We start from the raw sequence: 21,704 nt of genomic DNA on the forward strand, positions 1-21,704 counted from the left end.
GCTTAATAAGATTGCGCGATATGGCAGTTTGTAGTGCAAGATGAACCGTGCGACCCAGAAAAACTTTAAGGTTCTATAGCCTAAAGATTAGTGCAAGAGATACGTAGCGTTATCAATATGGCATCTCGATGAGTGAGTCAACTTTGCAAAAGGCGCCTCGAAAATTATTTATAGACGCAAGTTTATCTTTCATGCTAATCGAAAGTTTATCGCAGTCTCTTTTATTTACTTTAGTCACCGAGACGAGCAAGTTCACGAACACTGTTCCCAAAGGGAGTAATTCACAGCTTGTGGCCTCCATTACGTAGAGCAGTTTAAAAGTCATACATGTCAAAAGTCACTGGATGAAAATTCTCCATATGCAAATTCTTGAATGAAAAAGTAATCTGATATCACGGTGGCATTGTCTTGATATGAATATCGTATCACAATTCGTCATTCAAAATCCTCTTTCCCTCTAATGGTTTCAGTCATGTTCTTGATGTATCAATGCTGTCTTACTCGCAAGATTTTATCGTCTTCACTCGTTTCTCGCGACTCGATTTCCTTTTCCCAAACAACCTTTGGATAGCTATGCATCTTGTGAAAGCTTCGCCACAACGATTGTGGAATTGTGAGACACACACATTTTTTGATATAAGCAGTGTAGTCCCTCCGTATTTCCTCAATATTTGAACATCAAGTAACAATACATTATAATCTTTTTTTCTGCATATAGGTAATAAGTGCAAGAAAGTTAGAGAAAGAACATTAGATCAGCCATTATACTGAAAGGTCTTCATGTCGTACCTGCAGCTGAAGAAATGTCTGAACTGTCCAAAGTTGTACCATCCTTAGGAAGTTTCTAAAGTAATTTCTAGGCACGATTGGATACATTATGTCAGGAAGTGGAATTGAAGAACTTTGGGATATACTGTATAGTATGTATTCTTTAGTGAAAAAGCTGAATGACCATGCCTACTCAAGATCATTGAGAACTCGATTCTAGAATTGCTCGGCGGCCTTTACATGTGGTTATGAAGACATTTACATCAATCGAAGGTGATGACAATATCTAGGTTCAGCGATCTTATTCAACAATTTCTAGGTATGGAAATCAAAATGTAACATTTACGAGAAAATGATACTGCATGACATAAAAGATGTTAGGAAATCTCAAAATTAAAATGGTGACCTTTCCCGAACCGGTCAACTGTGGCTGCAGTGTATAGAGAAGGTCATAATCGTATTGCTATTCATCCAAAAGGACTAGATCAAAGAGGGGACTAGAAACTTCATTTGTAGACAATTAAATAAATGTTTCGGCTTTCTCACGCAGCTAGTCATCTATTCTATGGAAAATTTGCACATCAGTATACTCAACAGTTAAAAGCCTTAAAGGAAAATACGGTATCAGATGATTAAAAAAATAAAATACTCAAGGAAACCTCACAATTCGCAGAAGTGGCCTTCTTGAGCGAAGTACCAAGTGATATGTTTAACGAACAGTACTTCATGAAGGCTACGAAATTTCAGAGGGATTAACTCAACGTTACCAAGATAATCCTTCATACCCAAATATTGTTACGATAACAGAAGTTCTACAGGATTTTGTGGAAAACACTTTGTCATCTCGCGGCACGTTGGACTAATGCCACCTTCCTTGTGTGATAATATCTCAATTTGCAAGATTAACAATTCGACTCCTGTGGATATGGCAGAGTCTCTGATGTGTTTGTTTCAAAACCCACACATAGAACGAAGAACCCTTCTACACGCAATGGTATGAACTTAAAATAGCAAGTCAAATCTGCGTTAAGTACGTATGTAAATTATGTTAAGTGTAATTTTCAGCCTATATTATATTGATCTAAGTTACTATGAGAAACGGAAAGTGCCGGAAGACTAAAAAGATTTTTCGGGAAATATCTACAACGATCGAATGTAATTCTGCCATTGCCAGCACCACACTTGAATCACAGTTCTTGTCAAACTTGGAGATCAATATTGGAAACAGTTTTCGAAGGATTAAAGGTAGCTGTATAAGGACAACAGTAATGGAAGAAAATACAAACGGGAAATCTGTAGCTGTTGATATGTCTGATTCAGATCTTTTTAATATATTGGTAGAAGATTTCATTAGCAGTTGCTGATTCTCTTAAGGGCACATAAAGAAGAACTGAAAGGAGATGCTACGAAATCATTAAATTTAAAGAAACTTTTGCGTCATTAAAAAAGTGCACTCGCTTTTAACATGATGCAACAGGCTTTGACATGACCTCAGCTGTACTCAAGCGAGAATATTTAGCTGGCTTCAAGATCCTTCAAAATGAAAATGAATTGAGCTAGTTAGTCAGAGTCTTCAACCAACCAAACCTCAATACTGACATAACGGTCAAGAATACACATTTCTTATTCACCTGTATGGATAAGGAAATATATCTTCCATGGTATAGCCATATCAGGTATAACATGAAAGTAGTTACAAAAGTTCAATATGAAAGCTGTGAGCATTAAATTCGGAAGTACCTTAAAAATTCAGGAGCTAAATTGTCTAAGCATGAACCCAATCGAATGAGGTTTGTGTATCAAAGAGGATATGCGAATTCCATAACTCGCACAGCTACTATCAGCTCCGGCCGGTTATTAATACTTACCTGTAGATGAGAAGTGACTGCAAGATAGGATTGTGAACGAGGCACATCTTAGTGTAAAAGAGCCGATATGATTATTAAGGGTTTTCTGCATTCTGCCAAGGGACTTCTTGTACAACCACGAAAGCGCAAGTCAATCTGATGCAGATGATGACGAACAACAGTTGTAGAAAACCAATATGTAATTGACAACGACTGTGAGTTGATCCAATCAGTTATGATTATTATTTTGCAATAACATCCAAGAATCCTAGACCCAAAATTAGACTTGATTAAGATCTTGACGTAACTTTATTTTGAAGAGCAAAAACAACTGATTTAGATATCACATTCGCTTACAACGTTATCATTTTATTTGTACGTTTATTACAATTGTTTACTGTTTGAACGTTTATATGTTAAGATGTTCAAGAGCAGATGATTGACTCCAAGTATTATGCCAACTGCAAGTACACTTAAAATTGTGTAGCTCCCGTTTAGTTATCGAGTCCTCTACAAGCATGTAATTTTTACACACTTAATAAAGAACGATGTTTCGATATTCCGTACATGCAAAGACTCCATGTACATTTTTATCTAAGACGGGACGGTCGCAAGAATGAAAGCTCTACCACACGTCAATCCCAGTTGGTTTCAACTTATTGCCCTAGGTTTTATACAACCTAAGGATAATCAATGCTTACTGTTCAGCACCTCGTTTTTTTGTGATAGTACTAAGCATTTTTTTCAGACAAGGGCACGAAGCTTAACAATTTTCTGCAACGTATGTATCGCACTAATCTTTAAGCTATAGAACCATAAGGCCTTTTGGCTCGCACGTTCATTTTACACCAGAAACTGCTATGCTGCACACTCTTATTAAGCTTATTGAAGGATTTGAATTTCTCAATCTTCACAACGTTTTCTCACCGGTGAGTAAATTACTGGTATGCTACCGTTCTGTAGAAGACTAGTGCACTAACTGTATTAGGTTTTAGACACCTTTTATATCTGAGATGGAATGGTCAACAAGAATTTCTCTAATCTTACTTAATAAATTCAACCCTACCTCATCACGCTGACGTCTATAGAGCATGTGTGACGAGCACTAAGTGCAGAAAGCTACTCCACAAAAAATACGCGATTAATCTCCAGCAGTATAGGCTTACGATGTCTATTTAACTCTAACAATGAACTAGATTTTCATTTTCCCTGGTATGTTTGCAAGCATATACATGTCCGTTGACCAGAGCTATCCCAGATCACCAAGTATATTCCTTTACAAAAAGAGAAACACCAAATCGTCTGTAGAATTCTGCTTAGGTGTTCGCTGCATATAGCGAAATATCATGACAAACTGCCTTGAGTACCTTCGTTAGTAGAGCCGTTAACGTTGGGAAGAAAAAAGTCGAAACGCACAGGTATGTGCTTAGATCTATACTTCAGACTGTTTTCAGATAACATAGTATTACTAAGATCCCGAAACATTCAGATAACCTTTTATTAAGAGAAGATGGCGTGCACGTGTTGTTTTTTTTATCAAAACGAATGCAAGCAGTTAGCATGCACAAAAACAACCAGACAAAGTAATATTTCATAAGAAGCGTTGTGAGATTAAAATTTTTTAATTGCGAAATCACACGCTGTAATAGACCAAATTCTGTAGAAACATTACGGCAGCTCATATTGCCTTAAAACCCGCAAATTCGAAAAATTCGAGTTTAAACCCTGTGGCGTGCGGAAGCAGAAGACTTTAGCAGAGTATGAATGAATATCACGGTGAGCTCATAAGGTATTGTTTTCATAAACTGGTAAAGAGTAAGCGCATTAAAATGATTGACAAGTTGATGGGCATCTTGCGAAATGGTAGGCATCCCTCACCTGGTGAAGCTTTTTGTAATATGCCTCTACCAAGAATCGATTTTATGTTCATTGGAAATCTTCTCTTAGATGCTTAGGTGGATATTATTTACGGTATAGTCGGTCCTCTGTTCGCTACCAACTTCGTAACATTGGTCATTAGAAAGCAACCATACTGTGGCACACATTTCATAGAGCAGAAAAAAGTCCATCATTACAGAAGTTTATTGATGAAAATTCTGCACATTCATGTCTTGAATGAAAAAGTAATCTGATATCACTGTAGCATCGGGAAAATTCCAAAACTTTTAGAACAAAGAAACGCGATTTTTTGAAAGCTAAAATTAAGGAACTTGAAGATAATAGTAAAAATAAAAATATTCGGGACATGTATAAGGGGATATAGCGATTTTAACAAAAGGCTAACAAACTCGTGCTTATATATTAAGGAAAGCTGACGGAACAGTTTTCACTGATACGGATAGCCTCTTAAATAGATGGAAAGATTTCTTTGACGATTTGCTGAACACGGAGCCAAAAACTAGTGTGCGTGGAGAAAAGGAGATACACACCGCAGAACCGTATATTTTAGAACCCAATCAATTAGAAGTGGAAACCGCTATAAAGAAATTAAAGAAACACAAATCCCCGGGTGTAGATGAAATTCCGGCTGAGTTAATTTTAGCTGGAGGCGAAAAATTGTGGAACAAGAGACACAAACTCTTTCTTCTTATCTGGAACAAGGAAGAATTGCGACAAGAGTGGTGAGAATCAATCATTATTCCAGTTCACAAGAAAGGCGACAAAACTGACTGTAATAATTATCGAGGCATCTCTCTTCTGTCAACATCCTATAAAAACCTTTCAAATATTCTATTAGCAAGATTGACCTCATACGCAGATGAAATTATTGGAGATTGTCAGTGCGGATTAAGGCGAAATCGATCAACTATCGACCAAATATTTACCATTCGCCAAATACTCGATAAGAAGTAGGATTACACTACCCCGGTAGATCAAATATTTATTGATTATTGAAAGGCTTACAACTCGGTTAGGAGAGAAAAATCATACAACGTTCTTACAGAACTTGGAATACCGAGAAAGCTAATTAGATTAATAAAGATTTGTTTTAGTGAATCCCAAAGAAAAAGTTCTGGTAGGAAAATTTTATCATTTTGTCGTATGAAAGGGAGAAGTAAATCATTCATACGAGCCTGTCTTGTATAAAAATGTACTAGGAGACTTTGCATGTACGGTATATCCAAACATCGTTCTATATTAAGAGTCTTAAGAACATCTTTGTAGGTGAGTCGTAAACTAAACGGAGGTTACATGATAGTATGTGTCCTTGCAGATCGCAGAACACTTGAAGTGAATCATCTGTTGTTGAGCATATTAACATATAAGCAATCAAACTATAAACAGTTGTAATAAACGTACAAATGAATGATACAGTAGTATCCGAATGTAATATCTAAATGAATTGGTTTTGCTCCTTAAATTATTTGTGTTCTGCTACGGTTTCGTTTTCACTTCGAGTACCAAAGCCATTCGTGTTAAAGGATTCCAAAATATTTAAACAGAACAATAATAACAGAACAAATTCAGATTTGGTTGGTTGAAGACTCTGACTAACTTGCAGCATTCTTTTTCTTTTTGAACGAAAAAGTAGGCTAGCAACTATTCTCTCTTGAGTAGAGCTGAGTTCGTGTTAAAACCTGCTGCATCATGGAAAAAGCAAAAGCACTGTATTAATGACGCTAAAGTTTCTTTAAATTTAATGATTTCGTAGCATCTCCTTTCAGTTCTACTTGTATGTAGTTTTAAGAGTATCAGCAATTGCTCATGAAGTCTTCTATCAATATTCTTATAACATCTGAATTAGACACATCAACAGCCACTGATCTCCCGTTTGTAGATTCTTCCATTACTGTTTGAAAACTGTTTGCATCATTTAAAATCGTCTAGTGTTGATCTCCAAGTTTTTCAAGAACTGTGATTGAATTGCCGTGGCTCTAAAGGCAGAATTATATTCGATCGTTGCAGATATTTCCCGAAAGCTGTTTTTTGTCTCCCGGACATTTCCGTGTCTAGACCACAATTTAGATCGTAATTTAGACCACAATTTTTTTAATCCCAAGGGCAAAACTAAAGCTAACCGCTGTACGTTTCCAGAGCTATATGACTGTGATATTCTTGTCTTATGAAATGAACAAATAAACACCCTGATATCCTTGTCTTATGACAGGAAGAAACACGGTTCTTTAAATGGCACGCCAATGTATATGGGAGTTAAATAGCACACAGCTTCGTTTTTAAGTCCTAGGAACACAACACGAGTACTGCGGAATTCGATTCGGTGTTGAATTCCTTTACTAGCTGTGAGCCAATAGGATTAGGGAATACATGCCGATGTCCACTGCTGACTTCTAAATTTCACAGCATTGAAAGAAGAAACTTATAAGCTGTTTAGCGTAAGCGGACACTTCGAAAGAGAACCTTCGAATTATTGGCACGCCTGTTTCCACCCAAAACCACTAATTAAAAATCGAACATCTCCGTCCATCCTCAAAAATATTACTTAAAGTCAATCGATATCTTCACTTATTAATATCTCTTTGAAACAATGTAGAATACTATTACAATGAAGTCAAGTGACATCTCTGCTTATGTTCTCACTTTAAGGTGATATCTGACGATGCAGATGCTAACTACTAACTAACTAACTCTATGGCCTATAAAACCCGGAGGCTCAGCGCCGCATTCACAAAAGCTGTCCACTGACTTCTATCCTTAGCTAATTCCATCCAGTTTGTACTTTGTATTCCTATCTCTTCGAGATCAATCTTAATATTATCCTCTCATCTGCGTCTAGATCTCCCTAATGGTCGTTTTGCTATGGGTCTTGCAGTCAAGACTTTGAAAGCGTTTCTACTTTCTTCCATTCTAGCTACATGACCTGCCCACCTAAGCCTCCTAGACTTGACGACCCTAACAATTTCGGGTAGACCGTATAAACTATGTAGTTCCTCGTTATGAAGTTTCCGCCATTCCCCATTCTCGTTCCTCTTGGGTCCGAATATTCGTCTAAGGATTTTGTTCTTAAATACTTTCAGTCTATGTTCTTCCCTCAGAGTAAGCTACCATGTTTCGCAACCATACAGAACAACAGGCATGATTATCTTTTTATATATTTTAAGCTTCAAATTCTTCGATAGAATTCGCGACGACAAGAGTTTTTGAACCTAATAGTAACACGAATTTCCTGCTTTTAGTCGACATTTAATTTCTTCGTGAATATGATTATCGTCTGTTAATATTGATCCTAAATATTACAAGTATCCACTTTATCAAAAGTATTATTTAATATTTTAACGCCTCCACAATTTGCCGTATTGCGGTCCCGACGCACTTCCATGTATTTAGTTTTCTCTGCATTTACTTCTAAACCCATGTCCCTGCAAGCGTTTAATAAGATCTCTGGAAATATTTCTACTGTTCTCTAATCATCCCCTATTAAATTAACATCATCAGCATATACCATAACCTGGTGAATACCGTTTAACACTAGGCCCTGGTTGCTATGTTTGATTTTCTTTAAGACGAATTCCAGCACAAAGTTAAATAATAATGGCGGCAATGCTTCTCCATGTTTAAGGCCATTTTCGACGTGAAAGCTCGTGCACAAAAATTTTCCTATCCGAACTTTATTTTGGGATTCACTTTAACATACCTTGATTATTGTAATTAGCTTTCTCAGTATTCCAAGTTCTGTAAGAACGTTGTATAATGTTTCTCTCCTAACCGAGTCATGAGCCTTTCTATAATCAATAAATAGTTGATGTACCGGGGTATTGTATTCCCACTTCTTTTCGAGTATTAGGCGAATGGTATATATTTGGTCGATAGTTAATCTATTTCGTCTAAATCCGCACTGATAATCTCCAATAATTTCATCTGCGAATGGGGTCAGTCTTGTTAATAGAATATTTGAAAGGATTTTATAGGATGTTGGCAGAAGAGAAATGCCTCGATAATTATTACAGTCAGTTTAAACGCCTGTCTTGTGAACTGGAACCTAGATTGGTTCTTTCCATTCTTGTGGCAATTCTTCCTTCTTCCACAGAAGAAGAATGAGTTTGTGTATCTTGTTCCACATTTTTCGTCTGCAGCTAAAATTAACTAAGCCGAAATTTCATCTACACCCGGGGATTTGTGTTTCTTTAATTTCTTTATAGCGGTTACTACTTCTATTCGATTGGGTTCTAAAATATACGGTTCTGCGGTGTTTATCTCCTTTTCTCCACAAATCTTCAAAGAAATCTTTCCACCTATTTAAGAGGCTATCCGTATCACTGAGAACTATTCCGTCAGCTTTCTTTAATATATAAACACGAGGTTGATAGCCTTTCTTAAATTCGCTGATCCCCTTATACATGTCCCGAATATTTTTATTTTTACTATTATCTTCAAGTTCCTTAATTTTAGCTTTCAAAAAATTGCGTTTCTTTGTTCTAAAAGTTATGGAAGTTTCCCGCCTGATATCTGCGATATTCTGTGTAGTTATTTCATTCGGATTTTGTAACCACCGTAATTAAGCCTGTTTTCTCTTCTCTGCTAGTTTAATGCATTCTTGGTCGAACCATGGTTTGCTTCCACTTATTTCCGCATGTCCCAATTTTTCTGATGCTAAACTTTTAATGATATCTTTAATTTCAATACAAGTATCCTCAACACTAGTGCACTCCGAGTCTTCTTAAACCGAGAATCTATTCGAAACTTCAATCTGGTATTCCTCTCTTACCGGGCTCTCATCTAATTTCTTTAAATTAAATCTCTCCGTTTTCGGACTTTATTGAACGATAATCTCTCCCCTATTATCGCTACCAACAGATAATGATCAGAGTCACAATCAGCCCAACTAAACGACCGGACGTCAATTATACTAGATTGCCTTTTTCTATCTACTAAAACGTGAACAATTTGATTATGTGTTTTTTCGACTGGTGATGTCCAAGTGTATTTATGAACGTCGCGAAGTGGGAATTTTGTACTCTTCACGATTCGGTTTTTGGATGTTGCCATGTTCACGAGTTTAACCGTTATCTTCAGATGGGGCATGTGGATTTTAAACAATATCACACCACCGTCCCTTAAGAGTATTAAAAGAAAGTCTGTCAGTTTCAAATTCACCCGTTTAATTGCTGGTTATATACGTTTGTGAACGAAAAAGCCTGTTCCTAACTGGTGATTTTTATTTCCTTCCCCGTAAAACAACGTAAAATTTCCGGAATTCTCATATCCATTTCGTTCCCACCTAAGTTCTTGAACTAATACTAGATACATCCTGTATTTCTCTAACTCACTCGTTACAGGTTTTTACGCGCCTGCCCTATAAAGACTTCTAATATTCCATGTTCCAAATCTCATGTCCATTTTCTTTTCCTGAGGTCGTGGCAAGTTATCAGTCCTTCTCCGAGGCTTTTGTGAATGTTTCTGAACCAGTACCTTCTTTTAATACGATGAGGGTGTTAGCTAGAGGACCAATCCTAGTCGTCTGTCCGCGACTGCTTATTCAATATATTCGCAGCTACTCTCTATATCTAGAGGCCTTCTCCTCTATCCGCAACCTCAGGACGCGCCATGCCGTAGTGACAGGTCATTATCTCAGGTATCCCTGCCCTAACGCTAGTGACACATCAACTTGTCCATCATTTTAACGCGCTTTCTCTTTACTAGTTTATGAAACCCATACCTTATGATCTCACCGTGATATTCATTCTTTCTCAAGCAAAGACTTCTTATTCCGCACGTCAATGGGTTTAAACTCGGAAATTTCTATTTTGCAAGTCCTAAGAACAATACGTGCTGCCGTACTTTTCCCATTTCAACCCACCCGCTCTCGTCGGTTCTACTGAATGCAAACTGATTCTAGTCGTTCTAATGGAAGTATCACGGTGGATCGCGATATTTAATGTTATTATCTTTCCACCTAAATGCAACCTGATATCTACAATTAGTAATACCATAATTTCTGCAGAAAGCCACAGCCAGCAGTTTAGTAGATAAATCTTAAATCTTGTACCATATGAAAGTACTTTTTCACAGATTTTGGTCTATTGATGAGTGTGACTTGCAATTGAAAAATCCTAATCTCACTATGATTTTAACAAATATTACCATGTCTAATTGGTTGTAGTGCAAACTAACTGGTTGGATTTGTTTTGATAACAGAAGAACACATAACTCTAAACCTCCTCTTAGGAAAATATTATCTGAATGTTTCGATATCTTGGAAATACCATGCTTGCTGAAAACAGTCTGAAGTGTAGATATAAGCACATACCTCTGTGATTCGACTTTCATTTTGGCAATGTTAACGACTTTACTAAGAAACATACTCAAGTAAGTTTGACATTATATTCCGCCAGATGGAGCGAAAACCAAAGCAGATTTCTATACACGATTTGGTGCTTCTAATTTTGTATAGTAACTTGGTGATCTAGGATGGCTCTTGTCAACGGCCATGGACAAGCTCCCAAAAATACCAGGCCAAATGATAGTCTTCTTGTTCAGTGTTAGTGATGAGTACTCTTCGTAAACCTCAACTGCTGGCAAATTTTCGGGTACATTTTGTGGAGTAGCTTTCTGCTCTTGAGAAGATGCCTTTGAGTCTGCGCAGAGGACACGAAAGCTGTATTTACGTCATCGAGATGAGGTAGTGTTTAATTTTTTAAGTTAAAATACAGAAATTCTTCTTGTTCATCATTCCGTCTCAGATATGAAACGTGTCGAAAAATTAATACAGGTGGTGGACTAGTCTGCTACTGAGTGGAAGCATACTCACCGGTGAAAAATGATTGAGAAAGAAGATTGAGAAATTCATATTTGCCAATAAGCTTAATAAGAGTATTTGATATGGCAGTTGGTAGTGCAAGATGAACCCTGCGACCCGGAAACACTTTAATGTTTTATAGCTAAAAGATTAGTGCGGGAGATACGTAGCGTTCTTAATATAGCATATTGATGAGTGAGTTAAAGTACAAAAGACGACTCGAAATCTTCTAATAGACGCATGTTTAACTTTTAGGCTAATCGAAAGTTTATCGCAGTATCTTTTACTTACTTTGGGCACCTAGCCGTGAAAGTTCCTGAACACTATTGCCAAGGGGGAAAATTCTGGACTTGTCACCCTAGATGTGGGAAGTGAGCCTAGGAAGTTTTATATATTTCAGGTGTACTTAACTGATAACCTCTGAATGTAACTTAAGTACAAAAAAAAAAAAAAAAAAAAAAAAAAAATCTGCCAATTAATAATATTGTTGATTTCTCTGCTCCACACCTGGTATACCAGGCGTCTATAACTTCTTTGATTCGCAAATCAGTGGTTTACACCGCTAGGTTTAGTAATTTATCGGCAGAACTTGTCTTACAGCCCAAGAGAAGCGGGCCTGGTTGAACAAGGTAATCACGTACCTATTTACCTAAGGATCTCGTACTAGAATTTCAGGCAATAACCTCATGTGAATCCTTTTCAAGCTTAATATAACTGTTGCAGAAAATTGTTAAGCTTCGTGTCCTTGTCTAAAAAGCAGCCTAGTACAGTCGCATAAAAACAAGATGCTGAGCAGTAAGCATTAATTATCCTTAGGTCGTATAAACTTAGGGTAATAAGTTGAATCCAACTGGGATCGACGTGTAGTAGAGCTTTCATTCTTTCCAACCTGTCTTAGATTAAAATGTTATGAAGTCTTTGCATTTACGGAATATCCAAACATCGTTCTTTATTAATTGCGTTAACCTTTATATCCTTGTAAAAGACTCGAAAACTAAACGGTAGTTACACAATTTTAAATGTCCATGCAGATGGCAAAATACTTCGACTTAATCATCTGCTGTAGAACATCTTAACATATAAACAATCAAACAATAACCAAATGTTATAAACGTACAATTGGATGATACTCTAGTACGCGAATGTAATATCTAAATGAATTGGTTTATCTCGGTTAATTTAATTTGTCCTGCGACAGTTTGGTTTTGTCTTAGCGTACAAAGTCGCTCGTGTTAAAGGATTCCAAAATATGTAAGCATAAGAATAAACCACCTTCATGTTTTATACCTTGTCTTTATACCTTCATTTGAAGTTACATCAAGATCGTTTTTACGAAAATTTTATTGTCGATGTTGCGGACGATATTACAAAATACCAGGGAGGATGATTTTCCTTCTCCATACAGGCGATTAAGAATTGTGTAATCTTGACCATTTTTTCAAGATTGAGGTTGGTTGGTTGAAGATTCTGACTAACTTGCACAATTTTTTTTTTGAAGTATCTTGAGGCTGCCAACTATTCTCTCCTGCGTATAGCTGAGGTCTTCTCAAAGCCTGTTGCGTCATGAAAAAAGTGAAATCACTCTTTTAATTACGCTAAAGTTACTTTAAATTTAATGATTTAGTAGCATTTACTTTAAGCTCTGCTTGTATTACGACTTAAAATAATCAGCAACTGCTCATGAAGTCTCTACCAAGATTCTGAAAAGATCTGAATCAGCACCATCAACACCGACAGATTTCCCATTTCTAGCTTATTCCATTTGTGTTGTCCATTACAACTACCTTTACATATTCGAAACCTTGATTGTGAACGAGCCTAATATTAGTGTAGATGAGCCGATATGAAGAATTGACTTTTCTGTCCATTCTGCCAAGTGAGTTGAAGAAAAAATGGGAGAACGGAAGTCAATCTCATTTAGATGATGACGATCAACAGCTGTAGAAAAGCAATGTCGTTGACAACGGCTTAATTCTTGAACCAATCACTTATTATTATTTTTTTTAATAACCTGCACGACTTATAGAACGAACAAAATGGACATGAAGACGATATTGATGTAATTTTAAATGAAGGTATAATGACTAAATATAAACCATGAAGATGGTTTGTATTGTTCTGCTTACATATTTTTGAATCCTTTAACACGAGCGACTTCGGTACGCGAAGAAAAAAAAAACTGTCGCAGGGGAAATCTAATTAAACGAGATAAACCAATTCATATAGGTATCACATTCGCATACTAGGGTATCATTCAATTGTACTTTTATAACAATTGTATATTATTGATTGATTATATGTTAAGTTGTTCTACACCAGATGTTTGTCCCCAAGTATTCTGCCATCTGCAAGGACACAGTATTTTGTAAATACCATTTAGTTTTTCTGTCTTCTACAAGGATGTAAAGTTTAACCTCTTAATAAGAACGATGTTTGGATATTCCATACATGCAAGACTGCATGTACATTTTTATCTAGGACAGGGACGTAAGAATGAAAGTTCAACTGCACGTTGATCCCAGTTGGTTCAACTTATTGAACTAGGTTTTATCGACAAATGGATAATCAATGCTTACTGCTCAGCACCTTGTTTTTTTGCGACTGTACTAAGCTGCTTTTCAGACAATCGCACGAAGCTTAACAATTTTCCGTAACAATTATATTACCCTTATGGTCGTACGCTTGTAAAGGATACACATGAAGGTTCTTGGCCTGAAACTCTAATAGGAGATCATTAGGTAAATTGGTACGTGATTACCTTGTAGAACAAGGCCCGCTTCTCTTGGCCTGTGAGCAAGTTCGCCCTATGAATTACTAAAGCTAGCGGCGTAAGGCACTGATTCGCGACACAACGGTCATAGAGGACTGGCAGTACAGTTGTAGAACATAGACATAAACCAAATTATCAATTGAAAATTTTTTTTTTGTATTTAGGTTACATAGGGAGATTTTTAGTTAAGTACTCCTGAAATATATAAAACCTCCTAGGCTCAATTCCCACATCTTGGGCCACAAGCTCTGAAATACCCCCTTTCGAAACAGTGTTCGAGAACTTGCTCGTCTCTGTGACCAAAGTAAATAAAAGAGACTGCGATAAACTTTCGATTAGCATGAAAGAAAAACTTGCGTCTAAAAATAATTTCGAGGCGCCTTTTGCAAAGTTGACACCCATCGAGATGCTATATTGATAACGCTACGTATCTTTTGCACTTTTTTTTAGGCTATAGAACCTTAAAGTTTTTCTAGCTCGCACGGTTCACCTTGCACTACAAAATGTCATATCGCGCACTCTAATTAAACTTATTGAATGACTAGCAGCGTTTTCCCCGCTTCGCTGCGGTCACCCCGGAACGCAATAAACTTTGTTACTTAGATAATTTTTACTTTTTCGCTTTCAAGTGATATGATAAAAACCATAGTAGATTGCAGTAAATGTTAACATTATATCGCCTGTCATTCATGTTAACCCGCCCCGCTTCGCTGCGGTCACCCCGGAACGCAATAAACTTTGTTACTTAGATAATTTTTACTTTTTCGCTTTCAAATTGCAGTAAATGTTAACATTATAGCGCCTGTCATTTATGTTAACCCGCCGAGTCACACGGTCATGCGGGTTGCATATAAATACGTTTATTTTTACCTATGATGAACTAATAACAAAGGATTTGTACGTATGGACACCTGAATGGTCAATTATCTCAAGACACTGGTAATTGAAAATTAAAGTGATATGATAAAAACCATCTAGGGTCCAAATCCTAACAACCCCCCAAAAATGAAAGAAATTGGTTCAGCCGTATTAGCGTGATGAGCGGACAAAGGATTTTGTACGTTCTCTTTTATATATATAGATTTGAATTTCTCAATCTTCTCAACGTTTCTAACCGGTGAGTAAATTTCTCGCATGCTTGCACTTTGTAGCAGACTAGTGCAAGATCTGTATCAGCTTTTCAACACCTTTCATGTCTGAGACGGATTGGTCAACAAGAAGAATTTCTGTATTCTTAATAAAATAAACATAGCCTCATTTCGCTTACGTGAATAGAGCTTGCGTGTCTTGCCCACCGACTCAAAGGTATTTTACCAAGAGCAGAACGCCACTTCACAAGATGTACCCATTTAATCGCCAGCGGTTGAGGCTTACGAAATGTACTCATCTCCAACACTGAACCAGAGTGTCATCTGACATGGGATGTTTGTGAGCATATCCATGGCCGTTGACGAGAGATATCTTAGATCACCAAGTAAATTCCTTTACAAAAATAGAAGCACCAAATCATCTGTAGAATTGTGCTTAGGTGATCGCTGCATATAGCTTAGTATCAAGTTAAACTGCCTTGAGTACCTTCGCTAGTAGAGCCGTTAACGTTGGGAAGAAGAAAGTCGAAACACAGATGTATCTGGTTAGATCTATACTTGAGTCTGTTTTCAGATAACTTTGTATTACTATGATATCGAAACATTCAGATAACATTTTAATAAGACTTGATGACGAAATACGTGTTGTTCTCTTATCAAAACGAATGCAAGCAGTTAGCATGCACTACAACCAACCAGACATAGTAATATTATCATAACTAGCGTAGTGAGATTAGGATTTTCCAAACGCAACTCACTCGTTGTAATACACAAAAAACTGTTGAAACACTACTCTCATATGGCAAAAGATGGTTGCCGGCTGTTGCTTTCTGCAGAAATAATTGTATAGCAAATTGTAGATGTCAGCGTGAATTTAGATATATGGATAATACAGTAAAAGCCGAGATCCACCGTGATAACGGCATTAGAACGCGTGGAATCAGTTTGCATTCAGTACAACCGTCGAGAGCGGGTGGGTTGAAATGGGAAAAGTACGGCAGCTCATATTGTAATTAGGGCTTGCATGTTAGAAATATTCGAGTTTGAAACCAGTGACGTGCGGAACTAAAAGTTTTTAGCGGAGAAAGAATGAATATCACTGTGTGATAATAAGGTAGTCTTTTCATAAACTAGTAAACAGAAAGCGCGTTAAAATGTTGGGCAAGTTAATGGGTCACTTGCAATAGTTCAGGCATTCTAAAGATGGTGAAGCTCTATGTAATATTCATTTGCAACCTCAGAAATCACCTTAAAGTGAAATCATTAGTAGAGATGTCACTTGACTTCATTGTAATAGTTCCTACATTGTCTCAAAAGAGATATAATAAGGGATTAAATCAACCTCTAGGTGATGCGCTGATTTAAAAAATAATTTTGAGGATCTACGAGGAGGTTCGATTTTTAATTAGTGTTTTAGGATGCAACAGTCGTGCCAATAATTCTAGGGTTCTCATTGCAGGTTTCCTGTAAGGGTTAACGGCTTATAAGTACCTTCTTACAACGCTGTGAAATTTATTCCTTATGTGAAATGTATTCCTTAATTCATATTTTCTTGCAGCTAGTGAAGAAATTCAACACGTTATCGGACGTCGCAGGATTTTATGTTGTGTACCTAAGTCTTAGAAACGATGGTGTAGTGATTTTAGATCAACTTTACCTACATTATACAATCCCGTACCATTTAAAGACCGTGGATTTATTCTCCCGTTAGTAAGACGAGGGTATCAAAGACATATAGCTTTGGGAGCGTACATCGGTTTGTTTTAGGTTTTCCCTTGGGATTGAAAAAGGTTGTGATACTAAATGTAAAAAAACAGGTATTAATTTTACAACAATAATCTAGCAATTGCTATAGTTCCCGTTTATATGCAACTAGAATACAATCTGAGAGTGCTTCCTGCCGAAGAAATCTACTTAGATCCCATAAGGCTATCACCTTGTTCTTAATCGTTATCCCGATAGATACCGTACTGTTTAATACAAAGAGCTGTAAGCATACGGATATATTGTTCAAACGAAGTCTCCTTTGTTTTAACACTCGAGGCTATTAAATATGCATTTTTTTATAATCTTTCTGCTCATTAGGTCTTACATACAGAGTTCTGTAAAAATCACTATGTTCCGGGCTATCATTAATAATATTTTCCCGATTGTGAACTGTAAACCTTGCTATAAAACCCATTATATTCTAATACCGAAGTAGGCTTACTTTGGGCCTGAGTCCGATGATGTGATCGATGACAAAAATAAAGAATTAATTTCTTCTGTTGAGATCTCCTTTAAGAAGGTTAGGTTGAAAATATTCATGGTATCACAAATATTCACGGTATCACTGGTCATCACAAAGCCATCAAACTGTAGGCTAATTAAATAATCTTTTCATAAGCTCAGTTTATGCTTTGATTAGTAACTAACCCACACATATCATAGGGCAGTAAAAGTCATTTATTTCAGAAGTCTCCTGCTAAGAATATCGTTTTACATTTCGTCATTCCGAGATCCTCCTTCCCACCCACGTTTCGATTTCTTATTTTCTCAAACAACCTTTGGGTTACTATATTCATCTTGTGAAAGCTTCGCCAAAAAGATAATGGATAGTGAGATACACACATCTTTTGATATATGCAGTGTAGTCCCTCTGTATTTCTTCATTATTTAAAAATCAAGTACCAATACTATATAATGTGCTTTTCTCATACAGTAGATAAGTGCAAGTAAAGTAAACAAAGCACATGTGTTATGACATTAGATCAGCCATTAACTAACTAACTAACTAACTCTATGGCCTATGGAACCCGGAGGTTCAGTGCCGCGTTCACAAAAGCTCTCCACTGATTTCTATCCTTAGCTAACTGCATCCAGTTTCTACTTTGTATTCCTATTTCTGCGAGATCCATCTTAATATTATCCTCCCATCTGCGCCTAGGTCTTCCTAATGGTCGTTTTCCTATGGGTCTTCCAGTCAAGACTTTGAAAGCGTTTCTACTTTCTTCCATTCTAGCTACATGACCTGCCCACCTAAGCCTCCTAGACTTGACGACCCTAACAATGTTGGGTAAACCGTATAAACTATGTAGTTCCTCGTTATGAAGCTTTCGCCATTCCCCATTCTCGTTCCTCTTGGGTCCGAATATTCTTCTCAGGATCCTGTTCTCAAATACTTTCAGTCTATGTTCTTCCCTCAGAGTAAGCGACCATGTTTCGCAACCATACAGAACAACAGGCATGATTATCGTTTTATATATTTTAAGCTTCAAATTCCTCGACAGAATTCGCGACGACAAGAGATTTTGAACCGAATAGTAACACGAATTCCCTGCTTTTAGTCGACATTTAATTTCTTCGTGAATATGATTTTCGTCTGTTAATATTGATCCTAAATATTTGAAAGTATCTACTTTATCAAAAGTATTATTTAATATTTTAACGCCTCCACAATTTGCCGTATTACGGTCCCGACGCACTTCCATGTATTTAGTTTTCTCTTCATTTACTTCTAAACCCATGTCCCTGCAAGCGTTTAATAAGATCAGCCATTATATCTTCAATATCATACCATTCCCCCAAAGTTCTTCAATACCATTTCCTGACATAATGTGTCCAATCATGACTAGAAATTTCTTTATTAACCTTCTATGCGCAGTACAACATTCGACAGTTCAAAATTTTTTCAGCTGCAGGTACGACTTGATGACCCTTCCAGAATATTGGCTGATCTAATTTCCTTTGTCTACTTTTCTTGCACTTGGGGGTCAGTGGTAGAGCGTTCACCTCTGGTGCTTGGGGTCCCGGGTTCGATTCCAGCCCCCGCGAAGTGAACTTTGTGGTGGACAAACACCGTGCTCATGGGTTTTCTCGGGGTTCTCCCGTTTCCTCCCACTTTCTTCATTCCACCATTACACTCATCTCTCATAATCACCGTCTCCTTTAGCTTAACCGGCATAATCGTGGGTCGTAAAACTTAAAGATTTCATTTCATTTCATTTTTTTCTTGCACTTATTTACTATATGCAAATGAGTAAATTATATAATGCCTTTGATCTTCTTGGCAATATTAACAGCTCTAATAAGAATGTACTGAAGTCAGTTAGCCTTGATATTACGCTGTTGCAGCGAACACCTAAACAGAATTCTACAGATGATTTGGTGCTTCTATTTTTTAAAGGAATTTACTTGGTGATCTAGGATGTATCTGGTCAACTACCATGAATATGCTCGCAATCATACCAGGCAAAATGACAGGCTGGTTCAGTGTTAGAGATGAGTACACTTCGTAAGCCTCAACTACTTGCGATTATTCGGGTACATTTTGTGCAGTTGCTTTCTGCTAATTGGAAGATAGCTTTGAGTAGTTGGACAGGACAAGCAAGCTCTATCATGTAAGCGAGATGAGGTAGTGTTCAATTTAATAAATAAAATTACAGAAATTCATCTTGTTGATCATTCCGTCTCAGATATGAAAAGTATTGAAAAGCTAATACAGTTGATGCACTAGTCTGCTACAGAGTGGATGCATACAAGAATTTCTTCACCGGTGAGAAAATGTTGATACGATTGAGAAATTCAAATCCTCCAATAAGCATAATAAGAGATAATGCTACCGTGATATCAGGTTACTTTGTCATTCAAGAACTTGGATATGGAGAATTTTCATCAAGAGACTTCAGATTTAAGTGACTTTATCTGCTCTATGAAATGATTGGAACTTTATTAATCAAAGCATACAGTGAACTTATATGTAAAGATTTTTGAAAATCCCACTGTTTGGTTCCTTTGTAATGACTAGTGTTACTAAGTTGGTAGCGAACACAGGACTCATTATAACGTAAATATTATCCAGGTAAACGTCTAAGAGAAGATTTCAAAAGAACAAAAAATTGATTCTTTATTTGTCTCATCGCTCAGATCACTGGTCTCAGGCTGTTCCGGTGGTTAGTTACAATATAATTGGTTCCATAGCAAGTTTTACAGGATACATTCGGGGAAAAAATATTAATGATTGACCGGAACCTAGTGAATCCTACACAACTCTGTATGTAAGCCCTAGTGAGGAGCAAGGACGCTAATTAAATGTACATTTGATAGCGTCGAGTGTTAACACACGCGAGATATTCTTTAGACAATATATCCGTAAGAATACAACTCTTTGGACTAAGCTTCTATCATTCTAACGATCAAGAACACGGTCAAAGCGTTATGGGTACCAAGTAGATATCTTTAGGAGGAAGCACTTTTAAATAGTATTGTAGTGCATATAAACGGGAGTATAGCACTTGCTTTATTGTCACTGATAAATTAATACTTATGTTTTTTTTTTTTTAAATTTAGTATCACAAATGTTTTTAATCCTGAGGGCCCACCAAAAACAAACCGCTGTACCTTGGCAAAGCTATCTGACTGTTATCATTTTGTCTTATAAAAGGGAGAAGTAAATCCACGTTTTTTTAAATGGTACGCCAATGTATAATGTGAGTTAAGTAACTCTAAGAGCACTACTGCTTCGTTTTTAAGACCTAGGTAAACAACACGAGAGCCTGCGGCCTCCGATTCGGTGTTGAGTTCCTGTACTAGCTGTAAGCCAATAGAATTAAGGAATACATGCCGATATACTCTGCTAGGTTCTAAATTTCACAGCATTGTAAGAAGAAACCGCTACCGCTACCGGACACCACGAAATATAACCCTCAAATTATGGCACCCCTGTTTCCACCATTAAAAATCGAACATCCTAGTCCATCCTCAAAATTATTTCTATATAATCAACGCATCATTAAAAACCGTGTCCATTCTTTATTAACATCACTTTGAGACAATGTAGAATATTATTTCAATGAAGTCAAGTGTCATCTATGGTAATGTTCTCATTTTAAAGTAATTTCTGACGTTGCAAATGCATATTAAAAAAGGCGTCACCAGATCTGGGATGCCTGCAAATACCAATTGGCCCATCAACTTGTCCATTATTTTAAAGCGCTTTCTCTTTTCTAGTTTATGAAAACAGTACCTTTTGAGCTCACCGTTTTTTTCGCATCACGTACCTTTTACCTAAGGATCTGCTACTAAAGTTTCATGCCAATAGCCTGCATTGAATTGTTTACAAGCTTATGAACATAAAAGTAATATAACTGTTAGAGAATATTGTTAAACTTCGTGGGTTCTGTCTGAGTAGCAGCTTGTTACAATGGCAAAGGATCAAGGTGCTGAGCAGTAAGCATTGATTATCCTTATGTCGTATAAAACCTAGATGAATAAGTTGAGACCAACTGTCAACGACGTGTAGTAGAGCTTTCATCCTTACGACCCTGTCTTGTATAAAAATGTACTAGGAGTTTTGCATGTACGGAATATCCTAACATCGTTCTATATTAAGAGTGTTAAACTTTACTTCTTTGTAGGTGAGTCGTAAACTAAAAGGAGGTTACATAATATTATGTGTCCTTCCACATGGCAGATTACTTGGAGTCAATCATCTGCTTTAACATATTAACATATAAACAATCAAACAATAAGCAATACACGTACAAATGAATGATACC

The sequence above is a fragment of the Thermobia domestica genome, chromosome 13 (genome assembly GCF_964235325.1).
Source record: "Thermobia domestica chromosome 13, izTheDome1.hap1.1, whole genome shotgun sequence".
In the NCBI taxonomy this organism is placed as follows: Eukaryota; Metazoa; Arthropoda; class Insecta; order Zygentoma; family Lepismatidae; genus Thermobia; species Thermobia domestica.